Genomic DNA, 12,191 nt, shown 5'->3' with positions numbered 1-12,191 from the left:
AAGTCCCATGCTCAGTGATGGGCCTGGGGGGGGGGCTCTGATCCACCTCCTTGAGAGCATGGTATCCATATCAATTATTCAGAATTCTCCTTTTTCAATATTTATGTCAGCATACATTCATGCTGATATAAATAGCTATTTACCATCCACTTTGGTTCCCATTCAATCCTACATGAGCTATCTGGTTGTTTGAATGATTCCAGTTTTGATCCTTTGGAGGGCTTTTCACTTGGCTTCTGGGTCCCATTCCTATGCCACCATTCTTGTTTCATTTTAGACACTCCCTTGCTTTCTAGCCTTATAATACGCGCCTGTCTGAGCCCTAAGCAGCAATTCCTTCAAGGGTCCCGGTTGATTTAATTGGAGAGCAGTATTAGAAGCAGAAATCTAGGTGTTGAGCCCTCTGGTTGCTACTCTGATGCTATTGCATGTAGGTCTAATCAGCAGACAGCGCTAGAAAATATACGTGTATCTAGTCACCCATGCCTGTCCATAGATCCATATAATTACAGACTCATGAGTGTCTGCCCTAAGTCAAACAAGGGCTTGAGGGCAGTCTCTGGCTGATTCAATATTACACCGCATACTGCAGGCTCCCGCTCTGGCTTATCTATGGCTTCCCTTCCCAGTCATGAGAAAGCTTTGTCCCCATCCCTACTTCTAGCGGGCATAATCGGTGCTTTCAGAACCGTCCACTGATACGCGGTGGGAAACATCTTTATCACTAGGCTGTGGGGACTCTTTCAAACACAGTTGCTTTCTGTCCTTAGTCACTTCCCAACTTCCTTAGGTCAGCACACTTTTTCCACCTCCCTCCCCCCGTTTTGATAGCTCCGTCCCATTCCTCAGTAGCAGAAGTTCAGTTGGGTTCTTTCATCAGCACTCTCCCTCAGGATCCCGTGGCCTCCTGGCTGACCTCTGAGACTTGCGTCCATCCCTGGTTTTACTGTTTGTACAGTAAGATGCTGTGGTTTTGTCCAGTGCATACAGCTACGTATCCACGACGACATCATCATGCAGAAGAGCTTTGCAGTCCTAAGCACGCGTCCCATGTTCACCTGGTCAGTCATTTTCTATGTCTTCCCTATGTAATATTTCCCCTTTCAATATGAAAATGGAAACTTGCAGCCTACGGTCTTTTTAAACCTTTTAGTTATCCAGTTACATGCACAATAACGCTGTGGTTGCTCCTAGGTTTTGGTGAAAGCTATAAACATGCATGTGTAGGGTTTTTTCTGTATGTATATGCATGTTTCTTAGCAAATATATATTATACACACACACACACATATATACATATCTCCATCCCAAGAAGTGTGATTGCTGGACAATGTGGCAAGATTTTAACTTTGAAGCCACCTGTCAAGTCACCTTCTAGCATGACTGGGTCATTTTACAGCCCTATCTACAATGATAGGTTCTTGCTCTAAATCCTTGGCAGCGTTCGGTCTAGTCAGAAGTTTGGATTTTAGCCATCCTAAAATGATATCTTGTCTTTTTAATATGTGTTTCCCTAAAGGCAAATGATATTGATCATCTCTTCATTTGTTTATACTCCTTTGCTGCACTCTGTTTAGATCTTTTTTGTCTATTTTTTAAATTGGGCTGTCTTAAAGTTTTAGGTGTTTCTTGTCTATCTGAACATAAGCCTTTATTCAAATACATGATTGCCAAGTATCTTGAGCAGATTTGTCTTCGGCATGTGGATTTTAAAAACCGTCTTTGAAAAGGCCTCCTAGTTTGGAAAAGGTTTGCCATGTGCTGACTCTGAGCCTCTGTTCTCATGTAAAATGCAGGGTTTGGTAGCACATGCTCATAACTCCACTCCCGGCATGTGGAGACAGGCAGCCCCTGGGCTCACCTATCAGTCAATTCAATTAACCTAATCGGTGAGCTTCAGCCAATGAGATAGCCTGCCTTACAAACATAAGATGGGGGCTAACAAGATGGTCCATCAGGTAAAGGGTCTTGATGCACAAGCCAGACAATCTCCTGGAAGCCACATGAAAGTGGAAGGAAAGAACCAACTCCACAAAGTGGCCCTCTGACCTCCACGGGTCCGTCAAGGCATATGAGTCCACGAGGGCACCTGCACCCACAGAACACTAATAATAAATACAATTTGTTTATTTTTTATTAAAATAATAAGGTATAAGGTGCGTGGCTCTTTAAGAATGCCACCTGAAACTGACACTGGGGCTACACACGCAAGTACACGGCTATGTGCACGTGCAAGTACGCATGTGTGTGTGCGCGTGTGCGTACACACACACACACGTGTTTTAAAGGGGAAACTAAATAGAGGAAGACACTAGATATTAACCCCAAACTTTCACATGCCCACACACGAGTAAGCATACCCCTGGCTCCCACCCCATCAACATGTACACACACACACACGCGCGTGCACACACACACACACACACACACACACTCACAGGCACACGCACACACACACTTTCATGTAAGAGTTCTATTTTCTCTGAAAAGATGTCCTCTGCAGTCAGTTAAGTGGTACAAGGTATTAGATGCTGGCCAAGTGCAATAATAGTGTGGTGCCTTGTAGATTATGTAAAGACGAAAGATTTCTTTTTGACAAGCAGTTAACAAAACCTTAGAACAACAATTAAATTTCCCTTTTATAAAAAGTTCTGACAAAACTGAACTTTTCGAGTGTCTCGCCCTGCCTATCCTGCGACATGATTAATTCAACCCTGAGTGTGAAATCCTTTTCCGGCTTCAATTAGCCGGAGCATCGCATGTGAACTCACTCAGAGCTCATCGTCCGAGTGACTCATTACCTACCCACTTAGTGTCCATCCCTGCCCTCTCTCATCATGTTCCTGTCATCCTAATGGTTCTGTGGAGGAGTGTAGTGCATACTTCAACTAAATTACCAGTGGAGAGGCTTCCGGCAAGTTCTCTCTTCTATACTTAGCAGCCTCTTGTATCCCAGACATGTCTCTGTCTGGCTCTGGCCGATGTGTTAAACAGCAGCCTAATTTCTGACAGTTTTGTTGCCTGGGAATGCAGCCATAGTGGAGCCTGGGTTTGGGGTCTGGTGGAGGTCCCCTGGTTTTCAGACGGTGGTCTTTGAGGAAGAAAGAAGAAGAGGAGGCCAGGCGAGAGGAAGCTGTTTCTGTGGTATTCCTTTGGAAGATTCTGGCCCCGTACTGACTTTCTCTTCACCATCCCTCCTTGGCTCTATCTCCAAACACCATCACACTGGGGACTGCAGTTTCAATGCAACAATGGGGGGGGCATTTAAGTAACAATTCAGTAAGATTTGGAGGCAATGCTGAGTATAACTCGGTTGGGAACGGTGTCTGCATTTATGGGGGGGGGGGTGTCCCTAAGAAGTTCCCAATAGCCTGAATGAAGGAGCCTCATAATTAGATGTTTGAATCTGACCTGGAGGAATTTCTTTCTTCATCTGTAATAACTTTTCTGTGATTCTGAAATCTTTCTAAATTAAAAGCCGGAAGAATAGTGCAATATAATTCTCTGCTCATCTCTTCATATTCAGTAATATATAATGTCTATTTATTTTGTTGAGCTAGCTGAGTAGGTAAATTAGATTTATGATTGTTTAACCTTATATTCCTCAGCATGTCTCTCCTAGGAATGGTGACATTTTCCTGTATAACTATGGATCAGTTACTCTCCTTAGCAAACTCAACCCACGTTATTCAAGGTACAGGGCACATTCAGTTCTATCCAATATTTTAGCATCTTTAGATCATGAAAACAAGCAAGCCAGGAGTTGTTTGGGTATTGTGCTTTTAATCTCATTTACTCTGAAATCTCAGACTTATTCTCTTTATAAATAATGTTTTTTGAAGTAAAAATTTTTTATGTACTTTAATTTTGGTTTACTAATTATTCCATCATTTAGATATTGAGACAAAATTTTTTTTTACAGGATGCTGTATATGTGATATATCTTTTTCAGTATATTGATTTAGAAAGCATATACTAATTGCTAGTTTGGCATTATGGGTGATGCTTTTTTTAAAAAAAGTGTATTACTGGGATATTTCAAATCAGTGTTAGAGCAACAGGCATTAATTTTCATTTTCATTATTTCATTTGTATAATCGGCACATGGGTTGCATACGTTGGGTGAAACATGATATGCACATATACTGTCGAATGGCTGTATCAAGCTATTTATATATCTTGTCTCATACTTATCATAGCTTTGCTGTGAGAGCTTAGAAGTCATTATTTTAATACATTAGTTATTTGTTTGAGGTATTCTCATGTATCCCAAACTAGCCTTGAACTCATTATGCAGACAAAGGTAGCCATAAACTTCTGATCCTCCTGCCTTCACTTCCTGTGTTTATGGGGGGCCAATGCCGTGCTTCATTTGTGGGATGCTGAGGATGGAAGGCAGGGCTTCATCTAGCATGTGACTCAATTCCTCCATCACTGTACTACCTTCCCAGTCCTCTTAGTAATCAAGTGCATGTTATTTTGTTGTTAGCTGTTCCTATGTAACTAAAACGATGTGACCTTTGACCCATGGTTCTTCAGCCTATTCCTTATAAGCTCCTGGTTATCATTTTACTCCCATGAGTTTGTCTTTTCAGGCTCTGCAGATAAGTGAGGCCATGCGGTGCTTGCTTTTCTATGCCCAGCGTATTCGCCTGACAAAACACTCACTCTTCTCGTTAAAGATGGAAGAATATTCCAACTGAATATATCCTATGTTTTTTTTTTTGAGACAGGGTTTCTTTGTATAGCCCTGACTATCCTTGCCTTTGCCTCCTGGATACTGGAATTAAGGGCATGTGCCACCACCACCCGGCTTAAATCTTTAAGAATATATTCTACCACTGATTCATGCAGCTCTCAATCATCACCAGAGAAACATGAATCCATCCATCTTCTAGCTTGAATATCTATATTCTGACTGTTGTATAGCCACAGTGGGTGCGGAGTAGAGGCAGCTCTTCCACACACTGATTTCATGCCCTTTAGATGTCTAGAGTCCCACATACACAGAAAGGCTTTCATGTTTTTGTAGCTGATATTATGTTCCTTGCAAGGAATGGATGCTTTTCTTATCCTTGCTCTGTATTACAAAGTGGAAATGGTACTAACTTTAATTTCTTTTCAAGGTAGATTCCAGTAGGTCTCTTCCCATTGAAAATTACTGTTTCCCCTTTTTGTAACACTGTACTTATGGTTTTTGTAGGGACATAGGCGTTAGACTATATAGACTGCAGGTATTGTATCCAACTTACCCTAGTAGTTCATATTCCATTTTGAGAGTTTGGTAGCTCTTTAGGCCTCTTGTTCTGGGTCTCTAAGCAGGGTTTTTCTCAGTTTAGTTTGTACAGGTGACAACTTGCTGTTTTTTTTTTCCCCACCTCTGGGGTTGTTTTCCTTTGTACTGTGAAGGTTTAGCTGGTGGCTTTGCAGCATCCCTCACCTTGACTTTGCTCCCCAATCCTGCTGTCTTGAGCCCGGAGTTTACTTAGCCAGTCTTCCCTTTCTCAGAATTAATTTGGTGTGTTCCTGTGTTTGTTTACACACTTGTATGAGTGTTTATACATGCTGAGGAGAGGACAAAGCTTGTAACTCCTCAGGTGCCTCCCATTTATTGTCTGAGACAGTGTTTCTCCTTAACCTGCAGACCGGGCCAGCTGGTCTGTGAACTTTTGGGGATCCATCTGCTCTGGGTCCTGTCTCACAGATGGCCACCAGGAGCCTAGCTTTTCACTAAGGGCCTTGAGAGGCAAGCCTTTTAGTGCTCCAGCCCTCTCCCCAGCCATTGAAATTGTCTTTTAGAACCCATTGAACTCCCTCAGCTGCTGCACGTCTCTCGTTGAATGTCGTTGTTTCAGCAGCATTTGGAAGAAGAGGAATAAAAGGGTCTGGTTAGCCTGTGTATCCTTTTATATTAGAACAGGCAGCTGAAAGGCCAAGGACTTATTAGCTCAGTGGTAAAGTACTTGAGCCTTCATGTGCAGGGCTGGAAGTTTGACTGCCATACTACAAAAAAAAAAAAAAAAACACAAAGCAAAACAACTAATAATGGGTTTGGGACGTAGCTCATTTGGGAGTATTTGCCTAGTAAGCACAAAGCTTTGGATTCAGTCTTTGCCACTGCATAAAACCAGATATGGCAGCCAGCTGTAATGCCAGTATTTCTGAGGACAGCTGCACAGTAAGTTTGAGGCCAGTCTGGAGTTACATGAAACTCTGCAAAACAAAAAGCAAAACAAAACAAACTGAATGAAAAGTGAAACAAAAAGAAGAGGGTATGGCTACTCCCAACTTTTTACTATAATATAAGGAAGAAAGAAGGCACAGGTGACCATGGCTGGCAGATTACACCAAACTTGAAGAGGAGTGAGGGGGAGGGAAAACAAGAGAGATGCCACAAATCGAGAGAGATGGCCTGGGCCAAAAAGCTAGCATAAGAAAAAAAAAAGGATGAATTATACAGGGATCAGGGGATCAGGCTTGGGAAAGAGAAGCAGAACCCCAGCTCCTGGGAGGGACAGGTTTAGGGTAGCTGGTGGTGTTAGAAGTGCTGGCAGACAGGTGCCAAGTGATGCTGGGAGAGCTGGAAGGTACCACATATAAGGAATGATTCTGGGAGAGCTGAGAGGAGCCACTGGGAATGTTGGGAGGAGCCACAGGTACCAGTGATGCTGGGAGAATTGGGAGGAGCCTCAGTTAATGAGTGATGCTGGGAGAGCTGGGAGGAACCACAGGTACCAGTGATGGATGCTGGGAGAACTGGGAGGAGCCTCAGGTTCTTCTTCCAGGTTTCTTGGATACCTAACTCAAATAAACAAAGGAGTTGCTATTCCTAGATTATAAAAATTACTTATCGCTTTCCCCCTTTTCGTTATCATCTTGCCTATTGAAAATGATTTTTTTTTGAGCCGGGTGGTAATCCCAGCATTTGGGAGGCAGATGCAGGATCTTAGTGAGTTTGAGGTCAGCCTGGTCTACAAAGGGAATTTCAGGACAGCCAGGGCCCTTACACAGAGAAACCGTCTCAAAAAACAACCAAAAAAAATGAAGAAAGAAAATTAATTTTTTGACGAAATTTTAATTATAGTAGGTAGAAAAGTAGAATGAATATCAGTATTTGACATCTGAAACTTTTGATTTGTTTGCTTCGGAGGTTAGTCTTTGGTCGGTCGTTGCCAGCTTGCTGCCTTTTGTTTTTATTTTTATGTTGGGCTGTATGAAGCAGAGAGGAAAACAAGTGCAGTTGCTTCTACTTCAAACTGCTGCTCACCCATCCCAGCTGCTTATTAATAAAAGGAAAAGCGGGATTGTTCTCTTTCTATTTTTAATGCCGTCTTTTAGTTTCATATTAGACACTGAATTCTCCTACTAAAAAATATCTAATTTATATTTAATCCTGTGTCTGGGGTTATAGGTCAGTGACAAGAGTATTTGCTTAGCATGTGAGAGGCCTTTGGCTAAACTCCTAGCACTTAAGGAAAAACAAAACTATAGAAGGGAATATTTACCTTCTATAACTTGAGTCAGGGAACATGTAGAGTAGGTAAGAGGGAAATGAATGCAAAAAAAAAGTAGAGAAAGTGGGTATAGTGGCATATGCCTAGAACCTCACCCCAGGGAGTGAAACATTCATCCAAGTTATTCTTTTTATCAATAAAAACTTGGGAGTCAGTCATTAAGGTAGAAACTTGATAGGTCCATAGAGCGATAGAGAAATGAGCATTTGACCCTACTTCTCCACCTCCCCAGATCAAAAAGACCCTTGAATCTTTCTAAGCCACACCCTATTCCTTTATGTGTCTCTCTATCCTAATCTGGGTGCACCAAAACTCTATGGTTCATCCTGGCCAGTTAACCATGGACTCTGTACGTGGACCCTGCCCTCTGATTTGTGGTTTAACTTTATTGGCAGTCTCAGAAAGACAGTGTGAACAAATCCCCTGCAGCAGGGGAATAGGCAGGAGGATTAGGAGTTAAAGACCAGCCTCCACTATAAAGTGAGCTTGAAATCAGCCTGATCTACTAGGGAGCCTGCCTCAAACAAAACAGAAGTACAAAGTGCATGGAAAAGAGAAATGATTTGAATTGATGGACCACTCTTGGCCTCTTTGTTTTGTGGGAGCCCCAGTACCCCAGCTCTTGGCACAGCGTCTGGTTCATTGCATTTGTAATTTCTGTGACCAAATATCTGATGGAAGCAATCTCATGGGGGAAGGTTCATTTTGTCTATTGTTTCAGAAGATGGAGGAACTGCTCACCTATGACAGAGAGCAGAGAAGAGGAATAACAGGAAGGGGTGGAGCAAGGACAAGCCTTTGACGATGCCCCTTCAGTGACCTCCTTTCTCCACCCAGACTCCTCTGTCCACAGTTTAGCCACTTTTTAATGGTTTGTCCAATTTTTGAATTCTTCCGTAGATTAAACCAGTGATTCTATCAGTGCTGAAAAAAATCCAATTTGCTCTAGAAAAGTCCTCCCAGACATACCCAGTGCTGTACTTGACTAATCTCCAGATACCCTCCATATAATAGGTTTGACAAGATTAGCCATCACTGCCCTTGGGATAAGGCTAAGGGACCCTCATCTGATCGCATCTTGCACATGCACAGAAGATCTTAAAAGAATGTTTTTCCAGATAAAGACTTGCCAGTAAAAGAACTCCAAATACCAAGCAGTATCACGTGGCCCTCCTGTGCTCCCCAAATGTCCATCAGCTGAAGATATAAACAGACATTCATTTTGCTTATGGAAGAGATATCTCCTCTCATGAGAGGTTGGTTTGAGAGATACTTGGATACGAGGAGGTCATTGTTAATAATAACAAGAGCAGAGAAGTTCTGTCAGCCAAGCTGGAAGTTTCATTAAAAAGGATAAGAGACTTTGAAATAGAGGTCAGTATCAGGCTAACCCCAGTGAGACGGGATTTGGCCAAAATCGTGATCCTGAAGAGCTATATATGCTTTCTTTTTAATTTTTTCCCTCAGCATTCTCAACTGTGAGTCTGTAGTCACTGATACCACTACAAAAGAAGCTTGTTTATCCTTCAGAGTCAGGGGCAACATGGATCATGGACTTCCACATAGTTTCCGTTGACGATGGGGACCACGAGCATCCACAGGGCCTTCAGTAAGGACCATGGACGTCAACATGGCCTCTAGGGGGAGCAGAGACCGCGCACATCCGGATAGCCTCACAGCCTTCTGCTGCAGTACAGACCATGCATCTCATCGTGGCCTCAGCTGGAAGGAAAGACCATGAACATCAACACAGCCCATGGCTGCAGCTCAGACCACAGACAGTGTCGTGACCCTTGGTGGCTGCATAGGCCACAGCCATCAACATGGCCTCGGGGGACAGCACAGATCACACACACCATGAACCCCCAGGATCAGTGTGGACCACACATACTTTTATTTTTTTAAATAGGCTTTTAAAATGTCACCCTCCCCATTTTGGTTCAAGAGCATTCAGTCTAATCACTTATTGGATATTTAGCTGGAACCACTGACAGATTATTTTCACGTTCTTAGACGAATTATTTTCAAGTTCTTAGTTTCAAAATTTGGTTTGCAGGATGTAAACGGCACAGCGTGGTTGCTCCCTGTGGCTTCTGACTGTTGCGCAAGAGCCTGGATTAGGGGTGAGAGAGGAAGGCTTGGGCTTGATTTCATCTACTCCACAGGTGAGATGATATTAGGGGGAGCATTCATGCAAAAATCTGCAGAGAAAAAGAAGGCACATTATAATGCAACCTGCTGGGATGAAGGCTGAAAGTGGTGCCCATTTTCTCCCTGCCCTATGCAAACTATGATAAAAGAATTTTAGGAATTTTGTTGAAGATTAATTTACATGTAATGAAGATGTTTATATTTTAAGTGTGTCCTTTAGTATCATCTGACAAACAGACCTACATAATCTTACCAATCCGAATACGGATCATCTCCATCACCTTAAGAAGTTCTTTCATGATTCTTCAATGTCTACCTTTATTAATTTTTTTATTTATATGTATGGCTTGTTTTGTCCACATGTATGTCTGTATGTCATGTGTGTGCTTGATGGTCATGGAGGCCAGAAGAGGCCACTGGATACCCTGGGGCTGGAATTACACATGATTGCTAGTTGTTATGTGGGTCCAAGATTTTGAACTCAGGTCAATAGCCATACTCTTACTGGTTGAACATATCTCCAGCCACTAGTTTTTTTTTAATGGGTCAACTGACAAACTGACTTACTACAAGTGTCACCAAGAAGCAATGGTGGTAGTAGTTACTCTTCTTTTTGCTATGAAAGAATGTCTAGCATAACTTAAAGGAGGAGACATTTATCTTGCCTCATGGTTTCACAGGGTTCCATTCATGGTTGGAAGCACCCATGTACCATGGAAATGGGAGCCTGTGGTAGGTAGAGGCTATTCTTTAGTTCTTAGAGGGCAGGAGGTGAGAACCAGATAGTATCCCAAGAACATATCGCTAATGATGAACTTCCTTCAACCAGATCCTATATCCTCCCCTCATTTTCCAATACCATCATTATAAATCTATTAGGCTATCAATTTGTTGATTAGTAGAGAACCCTCATAACATACCCAGAGAGAGGTAAACCTCACTTATCACCTTAGTGTTTCTTAATCTAATCAAGCCTGGCCTCTCAGGCTGTTTTTCTTTCTTTCTTTCTTTCTTTCTTTCTTTCTTTCTTTCTTTCTTTCTTTCTCTCTCTCCCTCCCTCCCTCCCTCCCTCCCTCCCTTCCTTCCTTCCTTCCTTCCTTCCTTCCTTCCTTCCTTCCTTTTTTAGAAATATAAGTGGTATCCTCAGGTACTCCGTGATTCTTTCATTCTGGATGCTTCTAATACCAGCATCATATATACAATCATAAAATCTGCTTCCAGCTCCAACATTAATCTAGGACCCTTAAACACTTTTGTCAACTTGACACCTGAACACACCACTTTAAGCCATAGCATTTTACCTCTGGTTCCCGAAGGGCTTGTGTACATCCTATAATACAAAATATACTCATCCCAAGTCCCTACAGTTTTGCAGTCCCGACGTTATTCAAAATTTGGAGTTCAGTCTCTCTTAAAGCTCAAGACAAAGGCTTGGTTGTGAAGATTTTGTATACTTCCAACATATATTGCCACAGAGCAAGCATGCTTATTCTAAAAGGGAAAAGGAAAACATTAACAAGGGTGAATAGGACCCAAACCCAGCAAGGAAAACATTAACTATCACTCCATGTCAGGCATCTGGAGTATGATGTGTTGTGAAGCAAGGTTTAATAATCTTGAGGAGCAGTTCACATGGCCTATTTTTTAGGCTGACTTCATTTTTTGCAGCTTCCTTGGTAAACGTTTTATGTCCCTGGTCTCATCAATACCCTGAGGTCTCTACTGCAGCTTAGGCTTCACCCTTATTGCTTCATAAGTCACTCTGTCAGGGATGACCTGACCCGCAGAAACTCCTATTCTCTTACACACTGCCTAGCTATTCAGGCTCTTTTGAAATCTGGATAGAAGCCTCTAGAAGAAGGGTCACTCTTGATTCTTGCATTCTCCAAGCTTGCAAAACCAGCTTCACAAGGATGGTGATATGGGTGTCTTTGAATCTCTACGGATCTCTCTGAACTACTGCAAGCCTCTGGGAGTGCCCGAGAAGCTGAATCCTGGAAGACACATCCCTAAGCTTTGTTCAGATGATTTTACTCTTTTCAGATTCTGGAGGCTGGGCCAGACAGATGGCTCAGTGGGTAAAGGTACTTGCTACCAAGCTAGACTACCTAAATCCTATCCCTAAGAATCCACATGGTGGAAGGAGAGAATAGATTCCTGCAAGTTATTCTCTGACCATCACATGATCATTATGACAAGTTTACCTCCTCAAATAATTTATGGAACAATTTCTTCAAATTCTGGAGACTGTCTTCAATGGAGCCAACTTATCCCTTTGGTACTCTTGAGCAATCTCTCATATTGCCCCAGTGCAAAGTCTATGGATGCTTTTTTAAAGGTGTGGACCCCCACGACAATTACACTTTCCTTAGCCCCAACTGGACACAGGCTTTTCTGACCAAACTGTAAGTTTTCCAAGTCTTCCTGCTCTACATTGTGCTACTAATACTCACTATAAACCTGGCTGAAAGTAACGGGCAATAATCACAAAGGAACAAAAAAGCTTAAATCCAGCCGGGCAGTGGT

The sequence above is a fragment of the Microtus pennsylvanicus genome, chromosome 1 (assembly GCF_037038515.1).
Source record: "Microtus pennsylvanicus isolate mMicPen1 chromosome 1, mMicPen1.hap1, whole genome shotgun sequence".
In the NCBI taxonomy this organism is placed as follows: domain Eukaryota; kingdom Metazoa; phylum Chordata; class Mammalia; order Rodentia; family Cricetidae; genus Microtus; species Microtus pennsylvanicus.
The sequence above is the reverse complement of the archived record's forward strand: the minus strand, read 5'-3'. Positions refer to the sequence as shown.